The sequence below is a fragment of the Neovison vison genome, chromosome 14, assembly GCF_020171115.1.
Source record: "Neovison vison isolate M4711 chromosome 14, ASM_NN_V1, whole genome shotgun sequence".
NCBI lineage: Eukaryota > Metazoa > Chordata > Mammalia > Carnivora > Mustelidae > Neogale > Neogale vison.
Genome location: NC_058104.1, coordinates 12,979,415 through 13,004,533, shown reverse-complemented (window position 1 = coordinate 13,004,533; position 25,119 = coordinate 12,979,415). Strand labels below are relative to the sequence as shown.

The window sequence follows — 25,119 nt, the reverse complement described above, 5'->3', positions numbered from 1 at the left end:
AAATAATTAAATAGAAAGTAAAATAATTAAATAAAAATTAAAATAAATAAAACTAAATAAATAAATTAATAAATAAAATAACACCTTTCTATTAAACCACTTACTTGTGAGCTGGGAGTCCCCACTCCAGTCATGTACTTTAGCCCAAGCCGTGCTGCGTTTTCTTCTTTGTGTGCTTCTCCCGGACTCAGTCCTCTTGGGGAGCCCGCTAATCGAGCTTCTGTTGGAGAGGACACTCCCATCCTCGTTCCGTGCTGATGGTGTGTGAATAGAATCGTGGGCGCCGTTGTCGAAGGAGCCGAGGGATAAGGCTGCCAAGAACCGGGGAGCCCTCTGTCTTGACAAAATGGCCACAAGTCAGCAGATCGGCTAAGTTGTGTCGAGACACCAAGACACATTTCTGCCAAGTTTGGCAGAAATTGTCTGTTTTATGTGGTTGTTGTGAGAGGTTGAGCTCATGTCCCCAACTCCTCATTCTCAGAAGAGAATTTCTATCCCCGTGCCCCTTTCCTAGGACTTTGCAGTAGTTTCCACTAGACTCTGTAGAGCATACATCCCCACCTGTCCTTGGACTTGACCATGCGATTAACGCTGATAGCTAGCTAACGGTTGAAGAAGTCAGCAAATTCCCACCCACCCCATGGAGCCTCTGCCCTCTGTAATGAGGAAAATAAGCCTCAGGAAGCTGTTGCTCCTTAAGCTTGGGTCTTGGGATGAAAATATGGGGAAAGAACCTGGAGGTGATGTAGCCCAACTGAACCCAACTAAGATCCCCCGAGGACAGCCAAATCTCAGCCATGAAATGGAAAGAGATGTTAGTTGCTGCAGACCAGTGAGGTTTACTTGATTGTTACACAACATCTCATGGGGACAAAAATGAAAAATAAACACACACGCACACACACACACACCTGGATAACACAGCTAGTCAAGGGAGGAAAAAAGGAGATGGCTTGTCGACTTTGCTGATTATTGAGAATTTTGATTATGCCATACAGTGTGTTGATACAATTTTATTATTTACTAAGATTTTTTTTAAAGATTTATTTATGTAGGGAGAAAGAGAGTGTGAGTGAGCCACGGTGGAGGGACAGAGGGACAGAGGAAGAGGGAGGAAGAGAATCTCAAGCAGACTCCATGCTGAGCATGAAGCCAGGTAGAGGGTTCAGTTTCATTGCCCGAGATCAAGACTTGAGCTGAAACCAAGAGTCGGACGCCTAACCAGCTGCACCCTCCAGGTGTCCCACTAAGATGTTGCTGTGTTTTCCCATTTTCAGTCTTGGCTCTAATGGTACCTGCAAGTCAGCTTTATTGTGTACGGCATGAAGCTGACACCCTCCTTCTGTAATAAGTATAGATACCCACATCCTTGGAATCGCTTGACGGGAACCCCAAGTCTACCAGATAACTGTGCAGATAGACAAGGAAGAGTGGTACCCAAAGAAAGAGGATGTTGAGTAGGCCTTTTGTAATTTGTCAAGAGTAAATCAAGCACTTTCTTTTTCTAAGTAAAAAACCCTCTGTGGTTCGAACTTCACATCCCGAGCTCTGCTTTTCAGTCTCCCTAATTCCATCAGCTTCTGTTATCTTCATTCCATGGGCAGCTTGGAGAACGAGTCCCAGTGGTCCTCTTATCTGTTCATTTACAGTCATCTTGTCGGGGTCACAGATAAGTACCCAACTCATTAGGCACTGACCCCTACTGGAGTAATCACCATAAACCACCATGAGCTCTTCCCAGTTCAATTGATGTGTAAACTATTTAAGGACAAGATGAAATGAACAGGAAAGATTTTCTGGTTTAGTTTAATTGCTTCTCAGGTGGCCTCTCATTTACCAAGCTCTGCTACAACTATGAACCAGAACTACCCTAGTGAAACTAATATAAAAGACCCGAGTACGTTGGGGAATACGGCTTGATTCGACACATCCCAGGGAACCTGCATTGCCAGATTGAAAGACTTTTTCAAGTCTACTTGGTGCGCTGATGGTGGTCCTTCTCTTCTTCGCAGGTGCGTGACTCAAAATCGCACTATCTGGAAATTCAATGAGAGGATTCTTTTGTCCACAAATTCCTCGCCCTTTCAACAATCAAAAAACGATGGCTATGTCAAACACGAGGTAAGTTGTCTCATTTGGGTTGTCTTCACTGGGATGCATTTGAGGGCATCGAGGGGAAAAAATGCTTAAAAATTCGCAGTAAAAATACAGCAGAGTGGATGGAACAAGATTGGCAGAAATCTGTTAGTTGCTGAGGCAACACGGGGCTTCACCGCGCTGTCGTCTCTGTTTCTGTGTGTGCTTGAAATTTTTCATAATGAAAATGAGAAATTTGTAAGACTGGTCGTATCAAGTCTGATTTGAGCTCGAATCTTATTTTGGGGCTTGCTTTGTGTCTCCTGGAGATGAGACTCTTCTTCTTAAATGTGAAAATGGAGATTGGAGACCCCAGTTCACCAAACACATTGAGCCCTGGTGGTGTTCAGGTTTCATGATTTGGTCAAGCCAGGGAAACAACCGGCTCTGGACTTTCAAGGTCTGACGCTCCAATACGCTCCCATGAAATGCTCTTGCCTTTTAGTCTTCTGTCCCATTGTCTTCCAATAATCTTCTTTCCTTGCCTTGTGTATGGATGGAATCCAATAGCAACAGTGTCCTGGGGTTGTGCAGAATGAAGGCTCTACCTTAGTTCCACACCTACCTACCCTTGCCTGCTGAGGCTGGGCCTCGGAGGAAGTTCCTAGGACCCAGAACCTGAGCCCACGGCTCTACCCCGTTCTTGACCCAGTTCAGACCGGGACGTGTTGCACGTCAGGAAGTGGATCCCAGTCACAGGAGGGCTCTTGCATCTTTGTTGGTGTATCTAGTATAACTGGGTGGGTGGGGGCTCGGAGCCTGTGAAGCTTCATCCATCCACGGCCCTCACAATGGGTCCCCAGATCGTGTCAGCCGGCTTCCATACTAGATGTGATTGAGAATGGAACTGTGGTCTTAGTCCCAGCCATCGTTATGGGGGTCCTGACACCTTATTTGCTTTTTGTCACCTCCCTCTCCAGGAACCGGGATTTAGAGGCCAGATGCTCCTACAGAGAACAGGACTCCTCAGCCCCGCCTTGTCCCACCCATTGAATCGGAACCCCTTGGCCGTGAAGTCTGAATTCACTGCATCTCTTTGAACAACATACTTGGATGTGGGCCACGCCCTCAAGAGCCAGACTTAAGGTAGGTTCAGTCTTTTGCACAGGCCTCCCTTGTCCCATGGTCTGTTTCCTGATGGTGGCAATGCCTTTTCCTTGTTCTCATGAGCGCAGCTGAAACAGGATGCAGTTTACATATAGGACTTTCAAGAAAAGCACAAATGAAAATACGTTTAAACTTCAAAAAACAGGGGCATCTTGGGTGGCTCCATGATCTAAGCCTCTGACTCTGGATCACAGCTCAGGTCATGATCTCGGGGCCATGGGACTGATTCCCACATCGGCCTCCACGCTGATCATGGAGGCTGCATAACATTCTCTCCCTCTCTCCCTCTCCCCCTCCCCCTCCCCACCTTGCTCATGCTCTCTAGCTCTCTAAAAAAAGAAATATGATTTAAAAAAACAGAAGAGTGACACCTTTAAGGTCCAAATTTTTGACCCTAGAATAGTTCATTTGCTTACCTATTTTGTTTTGTTTCGGCTTCTTTGGTTTGTATGTCTCAGACAGGGGGCACATTTGTACGGAGGGCATCTCCTAGACTTGATGACACAGAGCTTTTACACTCTAGACGGCTTGCAAGTACTGAGGTCATCTGCCTCAGTCACACTGGGCAAAGCAAAGGCTTTGGATTTGAGCACATGTGGGTCTAAATCCTTTGCCAGAATTTTCTAGTTGTGTGACCTTCACCAGATTACTTAACCTCTCTGGGCTTCAATTTCTTCTCCTGAAGAACAGAGGTAACTAATAAGTGTTGGCAAGGATGTGGAGAAAAGGGAACCCTTGTACGCTGTTGATGGGAATATAATTTGGTGCAGCCACTATGGAAAACAGTATGGAGGTTCCTCAGAAACTTAAAACTAGAACTACCCTGTGGTTCAGGAATTCTACTTCGGGGTATTTATCTGAAGAAGATGAAAACACTAACTTTAAACGATGTCTACCCCCTCCCCCATGTTCACAATAACCAAGACTCTGACACAGCAACATTAAGTGTCCAGTGAAGGATGAATGGATAAAGAAAATGTGGTAAAATACACACTTGCGCGCGCGCACACACACACACACACACAGAGGAACATTATTCAGCCGTAAAAAAAAGAATGGAATCCCACTCTTTGAGACAACATGGGTGGACCTTGATGGCATTAGGCTAAGCGAAGTAAGTCAGAGAAACATAAATACTGGGGGATCTCATTTACCTGCGGAATATAAGAAAACAAAGCAGATGACTAAAACCAGAGACTAGATTGGTGGTTTGTGGGTGAGAAGGGGAGACAGCATGAGGGAAGGGGGTTTAATTACGAACTTTCGGTTATAAAATAAGTAAGTCATGGGGACGTCCTGATGGCTGGATATGATTCTAGTTAATAATAATGGTATTGCGGGTTTAAAAGTTGCTGCGAGTATATATATATATATATATATATATATATATATATAATATTTTTTTTAAAGATGTATTTATTTATTTGAGAGACAGCGCCCATGAGCAGGGAGTGGAGAGGAGGGTGCGAGAGAGAATTTCAAGCAGGCTCCCCACGGAGTGCAGACGCGGGGCTCGCTCTCACGACCCTGAGATCGTGACCTGAGCTGAAACCAAGAGTTGGCACTTAACGGACTGTGCCACCCAGGCGCCCCGCTGAGAGTCTATCTTAAAAGTCCTCATCACATGAAAAACGAAAAATACCCTTTTTGCAATAATGTTCGGCGACATGTTAAATAGACTCATCCTGGTGACCGTTTTGCCGTGCATACAAATATCAGATCCTTGTGTTGTACATCTGAAACTAATATAATATCTCAATACACCTCAAAAATAAAATTTTAAACAATGAAAAATAGGGATAGCACTATCTACTTGGTAAGCTTGACATGAGGATTATTAGATCAAGTGTATGTAAAATGTACCTCGTAGTATCTGGCAAATTACAGAACCTCACGGAGTGTGGCTATTACTCCCCCTCTCTCTCCCTTGGGTTCAGAAGGGCCCTGGGTGTTCAGATCAAATAGGTCAGGCAGAGAGTGATCTAAAGCGTGGGTGGCCTTCCACTCCCCAGGTGCCCTTCTGCATGAAGAAGGAGTGCAGAGCCCAAGGGCCACCCTCTTCTCCATCACGGAAAGTGTCAAGGGCTATTTCTTCATGAGAAAATAGTCTTAAGATTTTGTGTTTCGTGGAAAGGCTTTGGGGGGTTTAATGAACCTGAAAGTACATGGTGCTTCTCACAAGCGCTGTGCATTTTTCTGGAAAGATTGTCCATAGCTTTTATCGGATACTCCAATGAGTATTTTCATTCATTCCTTCAACAACTACTTTTTGAGTGTTTATTATGGTCTTGGTGTAGAGAGTATAGCAGCAAAGAAAACAGGACAAAATGCCTGCCTTGTGGAGTCTAATTTCCAGTGCACCTGCTCATTTTTAAGAATCACTATCTAGGGGTGCCTGCCTGGGTGGCTCAGTCATTAAGCGTCTGCCTTCAGCTTGGGTCGTGATCCCAGGGTCCTGGGATTAAGCCACGCATCAGGCTCCCTGCTTGGTGGGAAGCCTGTTTCTCCTTCTTCCTCTGTCCCTGGCCAGTGTTCCTTCTCTCGCTGTGTCTCTGTCAAACAAATAAATAAATAAAATCTTAAAAAAAAAAGGATCACGGATCTAAGCTAACCAAGAAGACTCTGAAATGGGATTTTAATTTGCCAATAGTCCTTTTTTGGGTTGCATTGAATTATAGACTCCAAACATCTGTCCGACTGGGTCAGATCTGCTCTCCACAGCCCTGTATATTTAATACAGCGGACACCCAGGGAAAGGATTAATGGAAATTTACTGATTATATTCGACACCAGCAAATTTCCTCTGAGCACCCCACTGTGGAACCACAGGAACAAAGGGAGGTACGAGACATGTGGTCCAGCGAAAAATGATGACAAAACAAACAGACGAGAAACAGACGCTGGCATTTGGGGATCTGAGGAACCCGCCCTGACTCTTCCGCTCCTTAGCCATGAGAAATTAGATAAGGGGCACAAATTCTCTGAGAAACGGCATTATCTGGAATCAGAGATGCTAATCTCACAGGGCTGTTGTGCCCTTTTTTTAATTTTCTTTTTTTAATTTAAATTTTAGTTCATGAACACAGTGCAATATTGGTTTCTGGAGTAGAATTCGGTGATACAGTAAATAACAGGGCTGGCCGTCAGGGAATGTTAATTCTCTATATCTAAGATGATGATTCCTATCATGTTAGCATCATGGGTCATCAGCATAAAACACACACACATGCACGCACACACACACACACACAAAGTGTGTTTCTGATACTAACCAAACTCGGCAAACTTTAACTTTTTTCCAAGTGTAGGATTCACAAAACACAAAAAAGTTACAAAAAAAGCACATGAACGGCTATCGATTACTATCAATTAAGGTAATTTTATTTTAAAGATTTTATTTATTTATTTGACAGAGATCACAAGTAGGCAGAGAGGCAGACGGGGGTGGGGAGGGGAGCAGGCTCCCAGCTGAGCAGAGAGCCCGATGCGGGGCTCGATCCCAGGACCCTGGGATCATGACCTGAGCCGAAGGCAAAGACTTAACCCACTGAGCCACCCAGGTGCCCCTAAGGTAATTTTAAAGCAAAACAGTATGGGGAGGCTGGGGGGCACAGTCGGTTGGGCATCTGCCTTCGGCTCAGGTCACGATCTCAGCGTTCCCGGGTTGAGACCCCATTGGGCTCCACACTCAGTGGGGAGCCCACTTTTCCTTCTCCCTCTGCCCCTCCCCCTTCTCATTCTCTCTCTCTCAAATAAATAAATTCTTTAAAAATAAATAAATAATGCACATATAAAAATAGTAAAAGGGTTTTAATCTCAGCATAAAAGTTCTTGAAATCGGATACATTTGGCTTAAAAGGTAACATATGAAAATGTGCTCAAAGTTGCATATAAATATGTAACAATATTAGGTTCAGTTAGCCAACATATATTGTTACATATTTATATGCAACTTCGAGCCTGTTGAGTTTTTAATAAAAAATATAACAATACACTGCTATATATATGACAATGTTTAACATTTAATGTAAACATTTAATGTATTTTCTTTATTTTCTCATTCTACTCCTAAGCGTGGTCATGCACTTGCTTTATCTCTGCTGTCACGACCCTGCAAGATGGGCAGGAAGGGGCTTTAGCTGCATTTTTCCAGAGCAGAACCGAGACTGGGGGTCAGTGGCTGCTTCCAGCCGGCTCTCTCTCTCCAGCTTTGCATGGGTCTTGGGAACCGGACCTGCAATCCTTCAGCGCTAAACCTGTCGTTCGTCCGGGTTATCGGGATGGTGGTTTCAGCTCAGCATGAGGCAGCACTTTGTAGACAAAGCTGAGCTCCTGTGACTGTCGATGCCTTATAGCTGAAGCCCGACGGCCACTTGAGATTATCTGCTCCCCCTTTGCAGACACACTTTCAAAGGCTTAGAGCTCAGATCTGCCAGTCCTTCCTTTTTCCCTGCAAAACGATCACCAAGCCCTTCGGTTGAACTCACATCCCATGGTGAATTAGGAGAGAGGCTGGAATTTGAAATCACAGAGTCCTGGATTAGAATCAGCAGAATTGGCATTTATATGAACGTAGTGTTGACTATCTCCCAGCCAGCTCTATTTGTAAAATGGGGACAGTGATGAAAACCTTGCAGCATAGTGAGCATTCAGGAACACAACACGTGTGTGTAAGTTTCCTGATGTCGTTCTCCCAGGGCCGCCATGTACAGTTGTGCAGGTTGTGCCATGCTCAAGGGTGCCATTCCAGGGAGCAAATAGGGTTGGCAGTCCAGCCAGTGCTCAGGTCCTGAGTCTTGTGCTCTGACAGGGGCTGCAGCTGGGGATGGAAAAGTGCCTCGCATGAGTTGCACACTTGGACTGGACATCCCTTCCTGTCTTAGGGGACTCTGAATGCTATGGATAGGCCCTGCCTTCCTTCTGTCTCCTCTTTTTGACCCTTTGATGAACACGAGGCATCAAATCGCCTACACTGAGCCACTCCCCATGCTCTAGGGGCTGTTCGGCCCCCATGGACTGGACGGCACCTGCTTCTCAGCAAAGGAGAGGAGGAAGGTTTCTTGTTACCTCCGGGGCCTTGACAAGGATTGGTTCTGTCTCCAAATGAAATACCCTTTAAATTGCCCTTAAATTGGATTGCTTGTCTCAGTTAAGTGGAATCCTATGGACTATAAATCTGACTCGAGAGGGCTCAGGTTACTTTGACTAAGATGCTGCAAAGGGTTTCCCAAAATGTAGAGCAGTCGTCTATGGGAAAGCAATTATGGCCCCCATCCTTCTCACCAGTGACGGGAGCACCCTCCTTTTCGGATAGCACGTATGCTCGTGTGCATGTGCACACGTACGCACACTCACGCACGCACAGCTGGGGTGCGGTGGCCGGACTCTCGTGTTCCAGGGCTTCCGTGTAGACCACGTATGGTTTCTTGATGAACGACAAGGAAGTTACCGAGCGCAGTGATTTTGACTCATTTCGCTCGCTCTTTCTAGAAGGCCAGATCCTTCCAGGCACCGGTCAGGGTGCAGCCTGCCCTTCCTGGCCGGCTCTCCGTTCCAGGTGCCTCTGTGTCTGCCGCCCTCCGGCGACCTGGGTAGAAGGCAGCCCAACCTGCGGGGACGAACGCGGATGTCAAAGGTCTCAATGTCAAAGGCATGTCACCCACTCGCCCAAAGCTCAGCGTGGGAAAGAAAGGCGGGCTCCTCGTGCACTGAGTTCCCAAGGCCGAGTGCGGCGGCTGCCTCGTCATGACAGACGGCTGAGAAGACCAAAGCACACAGCAAACAGACGGGAAACTGGCAAGATTGCTACGTAGGTGCCACAGCGTCTGTGAGCAGCAGTGAGCAGGCCCCGGACAGGGAGACTGGTAGCGACATGCAGACAGACCTGGTAGGGTCAGGAGGGGCTGTTTGCAGAGGTGAAGGGGTAGGGGACGCTCTGCACGGGAGCCCAAGCCAAAAGGGACCGACACTGATAAAAGAAATTAGTCCCCAGGAGGGTAGGAGTGAGGGTGACTATTAACACAATCACAGCGACCGTCACGCACATTTATGTATATTACGAGATCTACATCTGTATATTGCCTATGGTGTCTCATTTAATTTGCACCCCAAAAAATCCTTCGAGATAGAAGGTAGGCGCAATTATTATCCTCCGGCTGAGCACACATAGCTACGGCAGCTAACGAAGCCGGGATCACAGCGAAGCTCATTAATCATGATTATACGTGGTGGCCTTCAAAGGCATTAAGTGGAAAGTGGTATTGGAGGTTGGGAGAATGAGGGTTTCTAACCCAGTGGCTGGAAGCAGAGTACCAAGGAAGGTCCCTCTGCCCCCTGCACCTGACAAGGTCCTGTAGCTCTGAAGGGGCAAGAGGGGACAAGGGTACACAAGGTTAGAAAAGACGCCAGAGAGCCCCACACTCCCCTCCTTTCTCAAGTCAGAACAACGTCAAGAATTTTTTTAAAAAGATTGTATTTATTTGTGAGAGAGGGTAGGGGAAGAGAGAGAGCACAAGCAGGGGATGCGGCAGGCAGCAGGAGAGGGAGAAGCAGGCTCCCCACTGAGCAAGGAGCCCAACATGGGGCTTGATCCCAGGACACTGGGATCATGACCTGAGCCAAAGGTAGCAGACACTCAACGGACGGAGATACCCAGTCGCCCTCCACTTCAGGAATTTTGGAAGCTCTATTTAAGTCTCCACATTAAGGAGGAAGCTCCTTTGTTGACCACTTTTGGTGGCTGGCACTGCCTTCTACCTAGAAGACTAATCTCCCCAAGGAGACCTCAGGGGCCAGGCACGGTGGGTCTGGGGCAGAAGCAGAGAAGGAAAGAGAACCTTCTCAGAGAAGGAAAGAGAACCTTCCAGATTCTTGCAACATTGTCTACGGTGAGAGGAAACACGTGGATGGAAGGAGAATGAGTTTGGGTGACAGCCTGGAGAGAACAGCCCGTAGAGAGGCAGCCCCACCTGTGCCACTGTTGCGTGTTAACGCACTTCCTGCTTCTCGCCGTGTTTGGGAGGCCAAGATCAAACATGCGAAAGGGTCTGCCTTACATCGTCCGGGTCAGACGTTACAAAATATTGGTGTTCCTTACACTGTTTGCAAAAACAATTCTTGTAGACATTAGTGCTGCCCTTTGTATTTTAAGTGTGTATGACTATTGAGCTTCTGGTCATCTCTTGAGAGGCCCTGGAGTAAGAGAGAACTTGTTGGCTAAATCATAAGGGTCCTCACAACCTGTGTCTTGCATGGCCTAAGCGGGGGCTCCCAGTGCAAGAGAAGAGGCTGGATTAGCCATCGGTTTCCAGAGGGCCACGATCCCACCTAGAGTGCACCACATGAGCTCCATGGGTGGCCTTCTCCGACTTATTCTTAGAGCAGGCATTGTTACTCGTTTTAATTTCCCCTGGGGCCAATTCGACTGGTAGGACGTTAAGGAGGGTCAGAGAAAGGAAGAGAGAGAAACCTTCTCAGATCCAGATGAAGATGGGTCAGCAGTCCCCAGGGCCTGGATGGAGCAGGGCATTTTTCTTTGGAAAGTAACAGAGGGAGGTTCAGGATGAGTTCGTTCAAGGGATGTGCTTCAGACCCTGAGATTGGCAAATACTATGGACAAAAGCAAGAAGAAAGTATATGGCAGGGAATAGGAAAGAAAGCCCAGACCAGGTGCAGGGTATGAACAGAAGGAAGCAAATCCAAGGCCAGAGGATGTATGGCTCTGGATTCAATGGATGAATCCAATGATTCAATGGGTCATGTGATCCCCGTACGTATATTCCTCCTTCTTGGGGTCACAGCCTTGGTCCTCCAGGCAGAGAGTTAACAGAGGATCCTGAAGACAATAGAGAAGCAGAAGGGGAATTCTGGAAGTAAATACTACAGTTACCGCTCGTTTCAAAGAAACAGCCAGGAAACCAGAAGGGCCAAAGGGATCAGGGAGAGCCAAGAATGCTCTCTCCCAGTTCTGCCCTGCCAGGGTCACCAGGCAGTCAGGACTCAGGCTGCACGAGAGTCACAGAGCTAGCAGAGATCTATCTGGGAAGGGACGCAGGCGATGGCTCTTTCCGTGTCATCCCCCAAGCCCCCTTCATGTCCCCTCCTCGAGCCCCCACCGGGCTCCCAGCACTCTGCAAAAATCAAAACGAGGAGAGGGCCGTCCCCGCCGAGGCCGTGGGGAGGTTTGACTGACATGGCGTTTGCCACATTAAAGGAGAAGGGTTTTAATGGCATGAAAATGTCTTTAATCACAGGAGCTCAACCGTGCACAGTGCAGGTTCAAGGTGATAGAGATGCTCTCGTTCAGACAACTGCGTTTTCATCTCACTTAGATTAATTCGCATTTTAATTGCTCCTCTCCCTGATTGAAGTGCAGAGGGGAGCGCTGTGATGCCTTTGATCTCGGGGTCTCCCCGCAAGGCCAAGGTCGGGCAGGGGAGCTGGAGCAGAGTGGCAAGATGAAGTCGGAGGAGGCCCCCGGAGGCAGGCGCCACCCGTGAGCCGTGGCGGTCTCCAGGGGGAGGATGGGTTGGTGGCCGGTGGTGTGCCTGCCCCCCCACCCCGGGCTAGAGCTAGGGGCAGCACCGCCAGAAGAAATCAGGTGACGTCTCCACGCGAACCAACCTTTGTCCTGCATGGACCCTGTGGTTTGCGTTGGTAAGAATGTAGCTCATGCTGTAGTCACCTGGCTAGGTCCCCAGGTCTTCCCGCCCTGATGCAGGGAAAATGCACAACGCCCCTCCTGCAATTTCCCTGGGATCCTGAGGGCTCCTCCTTGTTCTGATTTCCGGTCCCTGCTCACATCTCTGCAGTGGCTGTTCCCTTCTCTCTGCCCTAAGTAGCCAACGGGGGACGCGTGCCCTGTTTCCCCAGGGCTAAGTCTGGGGTATTTGTGTGGAACAGGGGAGTCACAGCCAGCCCTGTCAAAGGGGGCATCAGAAACACGCTTCTTAGAAGTTCCTGGGCCCCTCCCACCAGCAAGGGATCCCTCGCAGGCTAGCCGCTCCCCGGGTTCAACAGCCACGTGCCTGTCCGGGCGACTGTTTCTTGTCTTCTCGTCTTCTTTACCGGTGTTAGCCTCTCGGGGCGGCCGGAGCAAAGTCCTACAAACTGGGGGGCTTCGACAACAGAAATGTCTTGTCTCTGGAAGTCCAAGATCGAGCTGTTGGCAGGGCCATGCCCGCTCTGAAACCTGTGGGACAGAATCCCCCCTTGCCTCTGTCCAGCTTCCAGGGGTGGCCATCAGGCTTTGGTGTCTCCTTGGCTTCCAGTCTCTGCCTCCGTCGTCCCAGGCTTCTCTTTCTGGCTTCACAGGACCATCTTTCCTCTGGGTGTGTCTGTGTAGCCCCATTTTCCTTCTTTCTAGGATGCCAGTCCTTGGATGAGGACCCATCCGAACCCAATATGGCTGTGTTTTCACCTGAGTACATCTGCAAAGACCGTATTTCCAAATCAGGGCACATTCATATGTACTGGGGGTTCGTACCTGTACATAGCCTTTTGGGAGCCCAACAGTCCCTCATTTCTGGAAACTTGAAATCCCTCTCTCCTCAATGGGCTGAGGAGTTCAGCTCTATAGGTCTGTGCTCCAAGCCTTCCCCATTGACATCCAAAAAGGCACGAAAGTATTTTCCCAAACAAAGTCACTTCCGTCCCTAGGATGGGAGTATTTTAAAATAAATGTCTCACCTACGTGTCCATAGTTATATCTTCTTAAATGTGCACCTGCCATGGCTCAGACATTTTTCTTTTCTTCTTTAAACTCTTGTATTTGTGGTCACGATGCTGGAAATGGGACATTATTATTTTCTTTTTTTTAAATATTTTATTTATTTATTTGACAGACAGAGATCACAAGTAGGCAGAGAGGCAGGCAGAGAGAGAGGAGGAAGCAGGCTCTCTGCGGAGCAGAGAGCCCGATGTGGGGCTCGATCCCAGGACACTGGGATCATGACCTGAGCCGAAGGCAGAGGCTTTAACCCACTGAGCCACCCAGGCGCCCCAAGAACATTATTACTTTCTTTTCAGAGGTTAGGGACTGAGGCTACGGGACGCCTGACATCCTGCAGCTAGCTGGTAAGTGGAACTCACTGCTGTCCGGTCCCAGAGCCAATCCCGGTAATGCACAGTGGATTCTAGCTTCCTCACCCCTCGGCCGACCTTGTCCTCTACCCCCCACTGCCATTCCCATCCCTGGGCATTGCAATGACTACCTCTGTTGGATTCCTATGTCTGTTCTACCAAATCACCGCATACTGGGTGGTTTAAGGCAACACACACTCATTGTCTCAGTGCCGGAAGCTGAATTCCGAAATCAGTGTCCCTGTGCCAAAATCAAGATGTCGGAAGGGCTCTGCTCCCAACGGAGGCTCCAGGGAAGGATCAGTCCCTTGCCTCACCCAGTGCTGCTAGCATTCCTTGGCTTGTGGTCACATCATTTTAATCTCTGCCTCTGTGGTCCCTTGACCTTCCCCTCTCCGTGCATGTGTCCACTCTCTCTGCTTCCTTCTAACAAGGATACACATTTAGGACTCACCTAGATCGTTCAAGAACATTTCCCCATCTGAGGCTCTTTACCTTACTCATAACTGCAAAGATTATTTGCCATGTAAGGAAATACCCATGGGTTCTGGGGATCCACATGTGGACCCAGCTTTGGGGACCATAATTTGAATGACCTCGCCCCCTTGGTCTTTATGGCTCTCTCCTGACTGTCCTCCCTTCGGCTTGTGGCTTGTAGGCACTGGGTTCCTTGCCCTCCTGGCTCCTTCCAGGAGTGGGAGGTGGGTGGGGAAGAGGAAATGAGAGGTTCTTACGTGGGGCCCATACCACAAAGAGGCACCGGGGAGTGAGCTCTGTCTGGGTTTTATAAAATGGTTATAATAATGCTTGTTTGAAAACGGGTTGAAGACCATGTCCTGAGGACGAATGTGCCGGTGTTTTGGAGGGTAGATAGCCTCTTTGAGCCTCCAGGATCTCATAAAATGGAGGTCTTGCAGAGCCAAGATGGGAAATTATTGTCCTACTGGGGAAAAGCGTTCTTTGGGTGGGGAGGGGGCAGGAAGATGCCGTGGGCGGACCAATGAGGATGCTCCAGAGCACGTCTGCCGCAGCAGGACCGAGAAGTGGCACCTGCCCACCCGCCCCCTCACAGATGACTCATCATTGCCTAGCGCTCGCAGGGGCCTGGGGTAGGAAATCCCCAAGCGCTCTTCAGGCTTTTCCGCAAGAACACCTGATGTTGAAAAGCTTTCTGTCACTTGCTGTTTTACATCTGTTTACCCGACGCTGCGTTCATCTGCATCGGTCTCAAAGCGCAAGGCGTTTTTGCTGTAGACATTTTGGGACAGGGGCACTGTGAGGCCCCAAGGTCAACGTCGGTTCTCTAAGACGAGGCTCTGGATGAGAGAATGCCCTTGGGGTTCTTGATCTGGGAGGGCGCGTGGCTGCTTGTGTTCAGCGCAGCTGCGGAGCTGCTCTGCAGATGTGATCTTAGCCAAATGAGGTAGGCTGGCTGCACTTGGCTTCAGCTGAGAAAACCACCAATAAACAGTTGTGAAAGGCCTTCATGGCAGAGACTGGAGTGTCCCTGCTTGTCTGAGTCCTCGAGAGCATTCACCAGGAATGGGGGAGCATGTGGTGGTTGAGCCACACGGCGATGCTTCTGAAAGTAGAGAGACATTACTCAATTAAGTTGGAATCCTGGGCATGGGTCCGGACTGCGTCCTTTGACCGTCTGGAATGAACTTGTGCTTGCACAGACGGCTGGCCTTGGGTGACACTGTGAAGTTGACTTGGGGACTTTATTTCCTGGCCTCGTGCTCTGTTCTGCTCTGCCTCTTACTCCGCAATCATCCTTCCGGATGGCAGCCATCTCCCACATCTTATTTTATAATCCAGGAAGCAAAGAGCCCGGGAAAAGGGGGATCTGGGTAGCAGGATGACGGGAGATGGGGTTACAACCTGTCTCCTCTCTGTGGAAGAGAAAACAGGTGTTCTTGGTGGCCGTGAGCAGCCAGGGTCCACTGCTGGGGTCCTGCTGAGCCCAGCTCCGCTCAGAGACACTGCTTCTCTCATCTGGCCTGCAGGCCTTGGCGCTCCGTGAGATGGCTGATGGACACCTGATGAATTCGCAGATGGGCTCATGACTTCACCCTTTGGGGGATGACACCTTTTTTTAAAGGGTTTCCAGAGAGTGTCTCCATGCAAAGGAATGGATCTCTAATGTTGGCATTTCACCTGCTGGTGGCAATTTGAGTGAGGAAAACGTCAGATATGGGACAATTTGGAGGACACGCACGTGGGTGACTTCTATTATTCTTGTACAGAGAGAACCTAAGAGTCTATTCATGGTGGGAGAAAGAGAGAAAGAGAAGGGTATGGGAATCAGGAAAGATGAAGAGGAAGGAAGAGAAACAGGACCGGAAGGGAAGATAAAATAAAAGAGGGAAGAGGAGGAAAGAGGGGCCAGGGGAGAAGGTGGGACGGGGCAGGAGAGAAAGGGAGATGGACAGGGTGGGGAGGAGGCTCTTTAGTCAGAACAAGGATGTAGAAAAAGGAGCAGACAAAGAAGACACTTCCCTCACTGGGATGAGCTACCATGCTCATCAGGTTTGTCTATCAAGAAGACGAGGGGGCTGTAAACCAACCAAAAACGTTTATTTGGGGTCTTAGGGATTGGCAATCGGAGAGACACAGAGTGGACCAAAATTGCGAGTATGCTCTGAACTCCAAGAGGGGAGTACAGGCTTATAAAGGCAACCTCCACCAGGTTTCATAACTTGTCTTGAAAGAATTATGACTGGTTCTGGAAGGGTTAAACTAATCACGGAAGACACAATTGGCTATTTGGCTGACAGATGTTACATGATCTCTATTTCAGTCCAAAGGAGGAGGATGTGTTCCAGGAGTTGGTGGACTTAGAGTTGACTAGTTGTAATTGACAGAAGTCAAACGTCCATGGTGTTTCGAAAATTGAAACAGGAGATACGCATTGGCCGGACTTCCTCAACGCCCCCTCTCCTTCTGAATGACTTCTAGCAATGCCACCTTCACTTGGGACTCTCCCTTCACAGGTCCCACCGACAGAAAATAAAACCAAAGTAACCAAAAACCAGAACAGAACCTTCCCCAACCCAAGAGAACCAAAAACAACAAGGTCATACTTGATGCACTTCCTGTGGGTCCCAGACTCCTAACCAAACCAGCTGATCTCTGACTTCTACAGGTGTGGTGTCTCAGGGTACACCAATGCTTGCAGATCTGATAATCACGTCAGAAAACCATTCTCCACTGCGAATGGACTAATTGCATAATGAGTTATTTGGTGGGGGGTTTTCTGTAAATAGCTACTATGTTTCTGCAATGGTAAGCTAGGAGTTCTTTGCAAATTAACATCTTAAGGCTTGTCTCTGAGTCTTCCTTTCAAAGTAAGAACCCACACAACTTCACCCCGTGCCCAAATAGAAGAAGATCTATTTCTGGTGATTTTTCTCTAATCCTGTCCCAAAGATGAAAGATCTAGAAGGTCAAAAAGCCTCAGTGTCGGGAACTGGGTGGCTCAGTGGGTTAAGCCTCTGCCTTGGGCTCAGGTCATGATCCCAGGATCTTGGGATCGAGTCCCGCATCAGGCTCTCTGCTCAGCGGGGAGCCTGCTTCCACCTCTCTCTCTGCCTACTTGTGATCTCCGTCTGTCAAATAAAGAAAATCTTTTTAAAAAATTAAAAAAAAAAAAATAAGCCTCGGTGTCCAGCGAGCTCATCCCCTCTTGTCTGCCTTTACAGCTCATTTTCGTTCAGTTCTCTTGTTATTTTATATCATTTCTCAGATTCAACTTTGATTTCTTGTTCCTCTTGCACTCTTTCTATTCTATGTCTTCATGCCACCCCCGCCCCCCACTTTCTCAGTGAGCAACAATCTTTATTTTGATCTCCCTTATCATGGCACCAAACCATCTTCCCCGTGACCTGAACTCCTGCCCAGACAACGCTTTTTTCCTGTCATCACTTCGACTCTCAGAAATTGCAGCCTGGAGGAGGCAATGCAGGCATCACTGTGGTTGCCAGGCTGTCATGAACCGACCTGACCTTGAGTTTGGGAAGGACAGCTACCTTCCCACAAGTCTAACTTCACATACACATCGGGACTCCTCTGGTAATTCTCCTCAGCCTCTTCCTCTCCGTTTTGTATCCTTTGGCCACTTGTGCTCCTGATTCTTCTTTTTCCTCCCACCACCAGAGCTATTCGAAGTGCGGGCCAGCAACCACATCCCTTGGGGAGCTGGTTAGAAGCGAGGTGCGTGGGGTCCCATTCCGGACACACGAAATCAGAGTCCCCAGGTCCAGGGACCTGTACTTGCCAGGTAATTCTTCATGCACACGGATATTTGAAATATACTGACCATAATGTCTCCCAGAAACCTGTGGCAGGATAGGATCTGCTGAAGTTAAATTATTAATTAACTGATTCATTATTTGGGGGCAAAGTTGGGTCTAGACCCCAGTGATCCTAAGTGTCCTTCCTTAACTTAATATCCTTGTCTCTCTCATTGCCCTGTAGACACTGAGTCAGGACAGTGAAGGAGCTGGTCTGTTTTTAAAGTCAACCTTCAGAAAGAATCACTATCCTACCACCTACATAGCCTTGTGTGGCCCTGCCCACTGGACAGTGACCTGGTCTCCTGCACCCCAGCACACTATTCACCATCCTTGGGATGTTGGCCCCTTAGTGCCACTAAAAGTCACACCATTTACTTGTGAGATCCAAGGGCAGAGACGCCTGAACATGGAACCACCAGGGATGCTGGTGAGTTCAGAAAAATCTGCCTGGACTTTTATGTAATGAGAGGTCTACACATGGGTATGTCTACACTACATTCTCTTTAGTTTCTACCCACTTCTAGCTTCCCATTCCCTGTTCTGGATGCACTGTGGATTCTCTTCTGGTACCAAATTCTTGCCCCAGATGGAACTCCAATTTCTTATTCCTCGTTTGACTTATTTTAGTTTCTATCCCCTGTTCTTCATGCAAGAAGAACAAGTTGGTCTGCTAGGGTTCCGCACGCGTCCTGATTCTATTCCTTATCCTCAGCTAGCCCTGGTTCATGGAAAAGACAGGGACAGGCCTCAGGCTTACCACTAAGATGAAAGAAAACTTCCACTTGTAGAGGCCAATCACCGCCATGGCTCTCGCTCACTTCCCGTACGCCTGTTTGGACACATCGGGTCTTCCAGTGCAACATCGCCATCCCCCAACCCCCACCCGCATCTTTGGCAATGTCTCATCTGCTGCCACTCAATCCTATCCATGAGTCTGCTTTGGTTTTATTTATTTATTTATTTTTAATTCCACATGTAAGTGAGATTATATAGTATGTGTGGTTTTCTGTCCATGTTGTTGCAAATGGCAGGACAAGACGGGCAGGATAGAGATGCCTGGGTGGCTCAGTGGGTTAAAGCCTCTGCCTTCAGCTCAGGTCATGATCCCAGGGTCCTGGGATCGAGCCCCGCATCGGGCTCTCTGCTCAGCAGGGGCCTGCTTCCCCTTCTCTCTCTGCCTGTCTCTCTGCCAACTTGTGATCTCTCTGTCAAATAAATAAATAAAATCTTTAAAAAAAAAAAAAGAGGGGCAGGATAATATGGTGAGTAAGGACATAGTCTTTAAAACAAGACTGTCTTTGCTCTGTCTCTTACCTCAAGTTTTAGGGTCTTTCTGAACTGCTCTTAGATCTTGGCTCCTGCCCTCACTTGATTATGGTCTTGGCCCAAAGGTCATCTTCCCAGGGTCCTGTCCAGGTCTCTCCAAGCACATCAGCACCGTCTTTGGTCCACGCCTCTCCCAGTCTCTCATTACCTGCTTTATTGTCTTCATAACAATGTCACTATGTCGTAGCGCAGAGCTGGTCTGCCCCTGCTCCTGGAATGTGAGCTCCCCAAGGGCAGAGACATCGGTTTGTTCTTGTTGTATCTCTACGCCCAAGATGGCGGCAGTTGGCGGGAGACATGCATATGGTCCCACCTACCTTCATGTCGACAGACACAGAATTCGGAATACATTCCCTGTGTCTTTCTCCTTTCACATCCTAAGGCCTGGAACAAGCTCAATCAATATTAATCGTATTTTATATATATTTGTATGTAGGAATTATATTATATATAATTGCATTATATATGTACACGTGTACACATATTATGCAATTTTATATATATGTATGTATTACACATATCTGTATATATACACACGTATGTATTCACATCTATACACATACAAATATGTATTATATATTTATATGTATTATGTATGTATTGTGTATATATTTGTATATTATTGTAATATGAACAACATACACACATATGTATTATGTATATGAATGAACAGATTTCAGAGAGTCTCTTGGAAATGACTCTCTTGCTTTTAAGTATGATGACAAGACCATGAGCCCCATTTGATGAGCCCATGTCCACATGGATATTCTGATCAATAAAAATGCTTTCCATCGGAAAAATAAGGCAAGACTCTGGGCAGGAGGACTGTCTCCTACACGGAGGAGGCAGGGCTGTAATTTCAAAGATGATCTTTTCTGTCGTGACCGCCCCCCACCTCACGCCACACCAGCTTGTCCGGTGGTAGCTACGTTTGCATATCCTGCCTTAATTTGATTAGCGAAGGATGCTATTATCTGAGGGAATCTAAATTGCGTCTTCCTGTGCTAATGAACTACTGCACCAAGTGTGTGGGGATTTGAGAATGAGATAGATTTATTAGTGAACGCCTAATTAAAGGGACAGTTGCAGAGTTCTGGGGGTGGGGGTTGGTGGTGGGGGGGAGCGTTTCCATTGCTTGTAAAGATTGGCATTTTTAGGACAAAATGGAAATGTTGCACACCCAGTTGAAAGTTTTCCATGTCACAATTTAGAAACTGGATAGAGCGGTCAACTTCATTAAATGTGGTAGAACGTGACGCCCCCCCTTCTGGCTGGGGGGGGTGGTCTGCAAGCCCTTCTGCCTCAGTGGCCCCCAGCCTCACTCACAACCAGCCCTGCTACTTTTCTTTCTTTTCTTTTCTTTTCTTTCTTTCTTTCTTTCTTTCTTTCCAACACTGCCCTGAAAATCCAGCTCTGAAGCAAATGACTTTTTTCCCTACTACAGTGGAAACCAGCACCTGGCGCTCCGGGGACCCCTTGGCCCCATCAACATGTGTTAATGACTCTTCGCCCTGATCCTCTGTCCACAGGTCTTGCTACCCTTCAAGGAGCACAGTAAAAAGAGATTCCATCACTGCACCTTAATTCTTCATCATCCTCCTCTGTGTGAAATGCACAGAAAGGAGAGTCGATGGCTTGGCTTGCTATTCCAAGCCAATGTAATCATCATTAGCCAACCTAGTCATCATGAAGTGCCATGAAGATTAGCCAATCTAATCATCATTAATGTGCCCTCATTAAGATGCTTGGTTTCACTGGACCAAGAGCTTCTCACTGGGCATCGGGCAGGAAGGTGGCAGCTCCCACGCAGGAGAAGGGAAGGGGGGCAAAGGGGATGGGTGCCTGGGAACGAGTTGGTGCACAGCGGCAGAACTAGTCTAGAACTCAGCCCGGGCCCCTCCTCGGCCGGCTCTCTTGATGTCATACCTTGATTTTCTAGCAGTGCTGAGAGTCTCGACATCTGCTATGGAATGTCAGCGCCCACCACGGTGACCACCGTATGCCCCCAATGACAAAGAATCATCCTTTTGAGGCCTCCAAGAGGGAAACTAAAACCTGGAGAAGCTTGACTGCCACCAAGGTCACTAGAAGTTCTTACAGTGGCACAAAGGAGGAGCGTAGCGGACACGTCGGTTAGCGTGGGGCACTGGGCCTCAGCAGAGAAACGACTGAAAGGAGGCTGGGCAAGGCAGCGTTCCTCAGTGAAGATAATCCTTCTATTCGAAAAATTCACTCTCTAAATTATCTTTAGCATCCCAGCTGCCCTCCCTTGCGAGTCAAAGGGGTTTTGCCTTCTCCTCACAGCTTCAGCCAGGTGAAGGATGGAGAGGCCGGGCGAGGGAAGCGCAACCTTTATTTTTGCTAACCAGGACGCTGCTTAAAGTGACTGGTTCACTTGCAGAAGCCCTCGAGTACAACGTCCCTAGAAACATTTCTTTATTCTTTGAAGATGTCTCACAAGGATGTCTCAGAGCATGTGGAGTCTTGGGTTACAATTTCTGTAACAGACCCAGAGAACAGAAGAGACGTGTTTTCCAGCTGTATGCACGAGAATAATCTCATCCATTTATATAATGAATAGTAGTCTATTCCGTGAGATTTCCCCAGCCGGCCCGCCATGTCTTCTTTTATAAAATAAATAGAGGTGCGCGGTGAAATCATCAGCTCCTTTTCTGCAGAACCCAGCTGAGGTTTAATATTGGTCTCCCCTGGTAAGAAATCACGACTGCCTTCTTCAGTGGGGAAGTTGCATGGTCAAGAAATGCCGTATTTCTCCTGGGCTTGCAAATAGCATATACAACGTCAGCATTCTGGGTTTAAAGAGGAGGGGGAAAGAGAAGGCCAAAGCTGGCCAAAAGGTTCCCCTAGAGAGAGAGACCAAGAATGCGTATACATGTTTTCAGCTCTGGCTCATAGGAAACAGCATCTGTATTGACATCACCTCTTCTGTAGGTGGTGGGACCTTGAGACAGGGTCCTCCTTGCCAGTTACCTGGGGTGATGTCCAACCAGAAGTCGTGTCTGATTTGGACCAAAAGAAATGGCTGGGGAGTCCAAGAAATAGGCTCATGCTTCTTGGGGAGAAGGTCTGGTTAGAAACGGGGTGCCAGGGAGTGCCTGGGTGGCTCCATTGTTAAGCATCTGCCTTTGGCTCGGGTCATGATCCCAGGGACCCCTGCTTCAGGCTCCCTGCTTGGCAGGACTCGACTCCCCCTGCTTGTGTTCCCTCTCTTGCTGTGTCTTTCTCTGTCAAATAAATAAAATCTTTAAAAGAAAGAAAGGGGGTGCCAGGCTGGAGGGGAGGTGGGTTGGAGGATGGGGTCACCGGGTGACGGGCATGAAGGAGGGCACAGATGGAATGAGCACTGGGTGTTACGTGCGATGAATGAGTCACTGACCTCTACCTCTGAAACTAATAATGCACGATGTGTTAATTAGCTGGTTTTTTTTTTTTTAAGAAAAGAAATGGGGTGCCTGGGAGCAGGCAGAGGACTGAGGTTCAGGTCTGGACTCATCACTGTGGGAAACTGCCACAAAACCCTACTGGAAAGAGGGAACCAGACCGGTGGTCGGAGTTCCCAGCAAACTAGGGTCTCGGAACCAAGCCTGGGAGGGCTGGAACGCCTGACCTGCACGTTCCAGAGTGAGGGTCAAGGTGATGTCTGAGGGTGAATCTGCAGTTGAGATGCAACCCGACTCAATCAACGACGTCTTAGTTAGGGAGGACAAACATGACACGGAAGGAAATGGCGATCGTCAGAGCACATCAGGACAGTCCACGAGAGCCCTGTGTGATGGCTGGGAAGTAGGACTTGCAAACAGTCCCGAAGTGCCGACACAGAGAAGGAATTACAATTCCTCTCCTGTGTTAAGTGCCTACTATGTGCCAGACACTCTCGCCTTTTAAAGCTATTTCTGATGCTTGTAACAATCGCAAAAAGTTACCTCAATCTCTCAAACTGGGGAACTGAGACCCAGAAACATCTAGACAACTTGCCCAAGACCTTGGAGCCTAGGACATTGTAGCTAGAATTTGAACCAAATGTATGTGACTCCAAAGTCATTGTTGGGGTCAAACTTTCTCCCCTTCGTACAGAAGTCTGCGTTCTTGCCCATGGCTAGGCATGAGCCTCTGGGTTTGAGAAAGGGGAGGGAATCATCCACAGAGGAATCTGGGTTTCCACAGAGGATCCACAGAAGAAATCCGAAAGCAGGGAGCACACGTAAGACCTCCTGCAGTGGGGGTGACTTTTCTGTTCCCAAATCCCACTGTCTGCTCTCAGCCAGGCTTCCAAGGGCTCAAGAACAGGGTATGCCAGCATAGTGGTTTTCCAGTCTCTGCTCTGAGTTTGAGTGGGGCAGAGCAGTCAGGGGCTGCTGGTGTGCACTCCTGACTTGAGAGGCGGATGCGCCCTAGGTCTGTTACGCCAACACATGGTGGGTTCAGGGGGGCCGACTCCCACTGGGGAGAGATGTGCTGAGTGCTGAGAATTTGGTGAGTCTTGAAGGAAAGCTTCCTGCTATGGTTGGTAACAGAGTCTGTGCTTTCCTTTGAGTCGGGCCCTTTGCCGGAGGGGGATGGGACGTGAAGGTGACAACGCAGATACGGATTCTTTGCAGAGATTCCTAAACTTGAAGGAGGTCAGTATGAAGCCCTCTTGTCCGAGGAGATAGAATCTGTCAAGCGTACTTGGAGAACAGCTGTTGTGAAATGCTGTCTGTGCTGAGGAGGTCAGGGATCCAAACAAAGTTGCTTTGGGGGATTTTGAGATGGTATGAGATGGCTTCTTCCAAAAAAAAAAAAAGAAAAACAAAAACAACAAAAAAAAACGATTTCAGGCAATCCTACATGCTAACATCCCACAAATCCCTAACATGGTGGGGGTAGGGACATAGGACATCTCCCCGCTGCAGAAGCCACGGTGTCTGCACGAAGCTGCTGACTATGGTTAAGAAATGTAAATCTCTCACCGTTTCCCAGAGGCCCCGGTGCGACGATGCAGATCTTAGAGTCCAAGTCTGCAGGACTAGAGGCTTTCAATGCTCCTTTTGCAAATGGGAGGCCAGAGAGACAGAAGATGACTTTCGCAGGGGGACCCAGCGGCGAATGGAGGACATGGGTTGGAATTCAATCCCTTAACGCCTTGAATATTAGTGAATACTGTTGTTGTTGTTTTTAAGAGAAAAGGTCCAGTCTATCATGCCACATCCATCAAGAATTCTATATAGTGGGGCGCCTGAGTGGCTCAGTGGGTTAAGCCTCTGCCTTGGGCTCAGGTCATGATCTCAGGGTCCTGGGATCCAGCCCCACATTGGCCTCCCTGCTCAGCCGGGAGCCTGCTTCCCCCTCTCTCTGCCTGCCTCTCTGCCTACTTGTGATCTCTCTGAGTCAAATAAATAAATAAAATCTTTTTTTTTTTAAAAAGTCCATAAAGCAAGTGTGTTTGTGTCCCACCCTCTGTCACCTCTATGTAGGATCCTCGATTGTCCTTTCTCTGCTTTAGGATAAAATGATTGCCTCTCAACTTGGGCAACCCAAGAAGGAGGCTTTCTGGTCTCCCCTTGTTATCATAAGCTGAGCACTGGGTCCTCTTAGGGTCAGGCTAGAGTCAAGGTTCCAGGGCCCACTCCTGATCGACTTTGATTTCCGTATCATTCCCAGGACAGCCAGAATCAAAGAGAACCATCACTGTTTCTGCAACCGCCCTCCGTTTTCATACCCTGCTCCCGAGTCAGGTAAGTGCCACGACATGAAAGAACGAATTCGAACAGAAGTCCAAAGGAGGGGTGACTAGAAATACCCCACCAACGCTGGCATGGAGAAAAAGTGTGTCTTGACTCATGTGAAATGTCTTTTGTCATGGAGGTGGAAGACAGGACTGTGGTTAGGACCCCTGAAACCACCTTCCTGGACAGCTCCCCTACTGATGTTTTGTTTTTGTTTTGTTTTGTTTTGTTTTGTTTTTAAGGTCCTCCTTATTATGTGGGGAAGACCTAACTGGGAATGGTTCAGGAAGAGTATGTTTCACATATAGGGCCATGGGTCATTCATGACCCAGGTCACTTCTGTCCCGATAGACTGCATTTTTCATGGACTGGACTCCACCCAGCCCCTTGGTAGGAGACAAGAGTATGGATGAGGAGATAAAGCAGATCAGATGGCCTTGGCCTTCCTA

The 25,119-nt window shown here is 48.2% G+C and overlaps 1 long non-coding RNA gene across 2 annotated transcripts in view; it reads left to right on the top strand.

Annotated features, from left to right (window-relative positions):
• LOC122895469 overlaps positions 1–24,673 on the top strand; it is a 40,605-nt gene extending 15,932 nt beyond the window's left edge. Inside the window, exons 3-5 of one of the 2 annotated variants that reach the window (XR_006382225.1) lie at positions 2,013–2,121; positions 3,057–3,222; positions 24,606–24,673. This is a non-coding gene — a long non-coding RNA (uncharacterized LOC122895469). Of the gene's footprint in view, positions 1–2,012; positions 2,122–3,056; positions 3,223–20,473; positions 20,517–24,605 lie in introns of those variants that run through there. The other variant, XR_006382226.1, reaches the window with a different exon arrangement.
• The last annotated feature ends 446 nt before the right edge of the window (positions 24,674–25,119 follow it).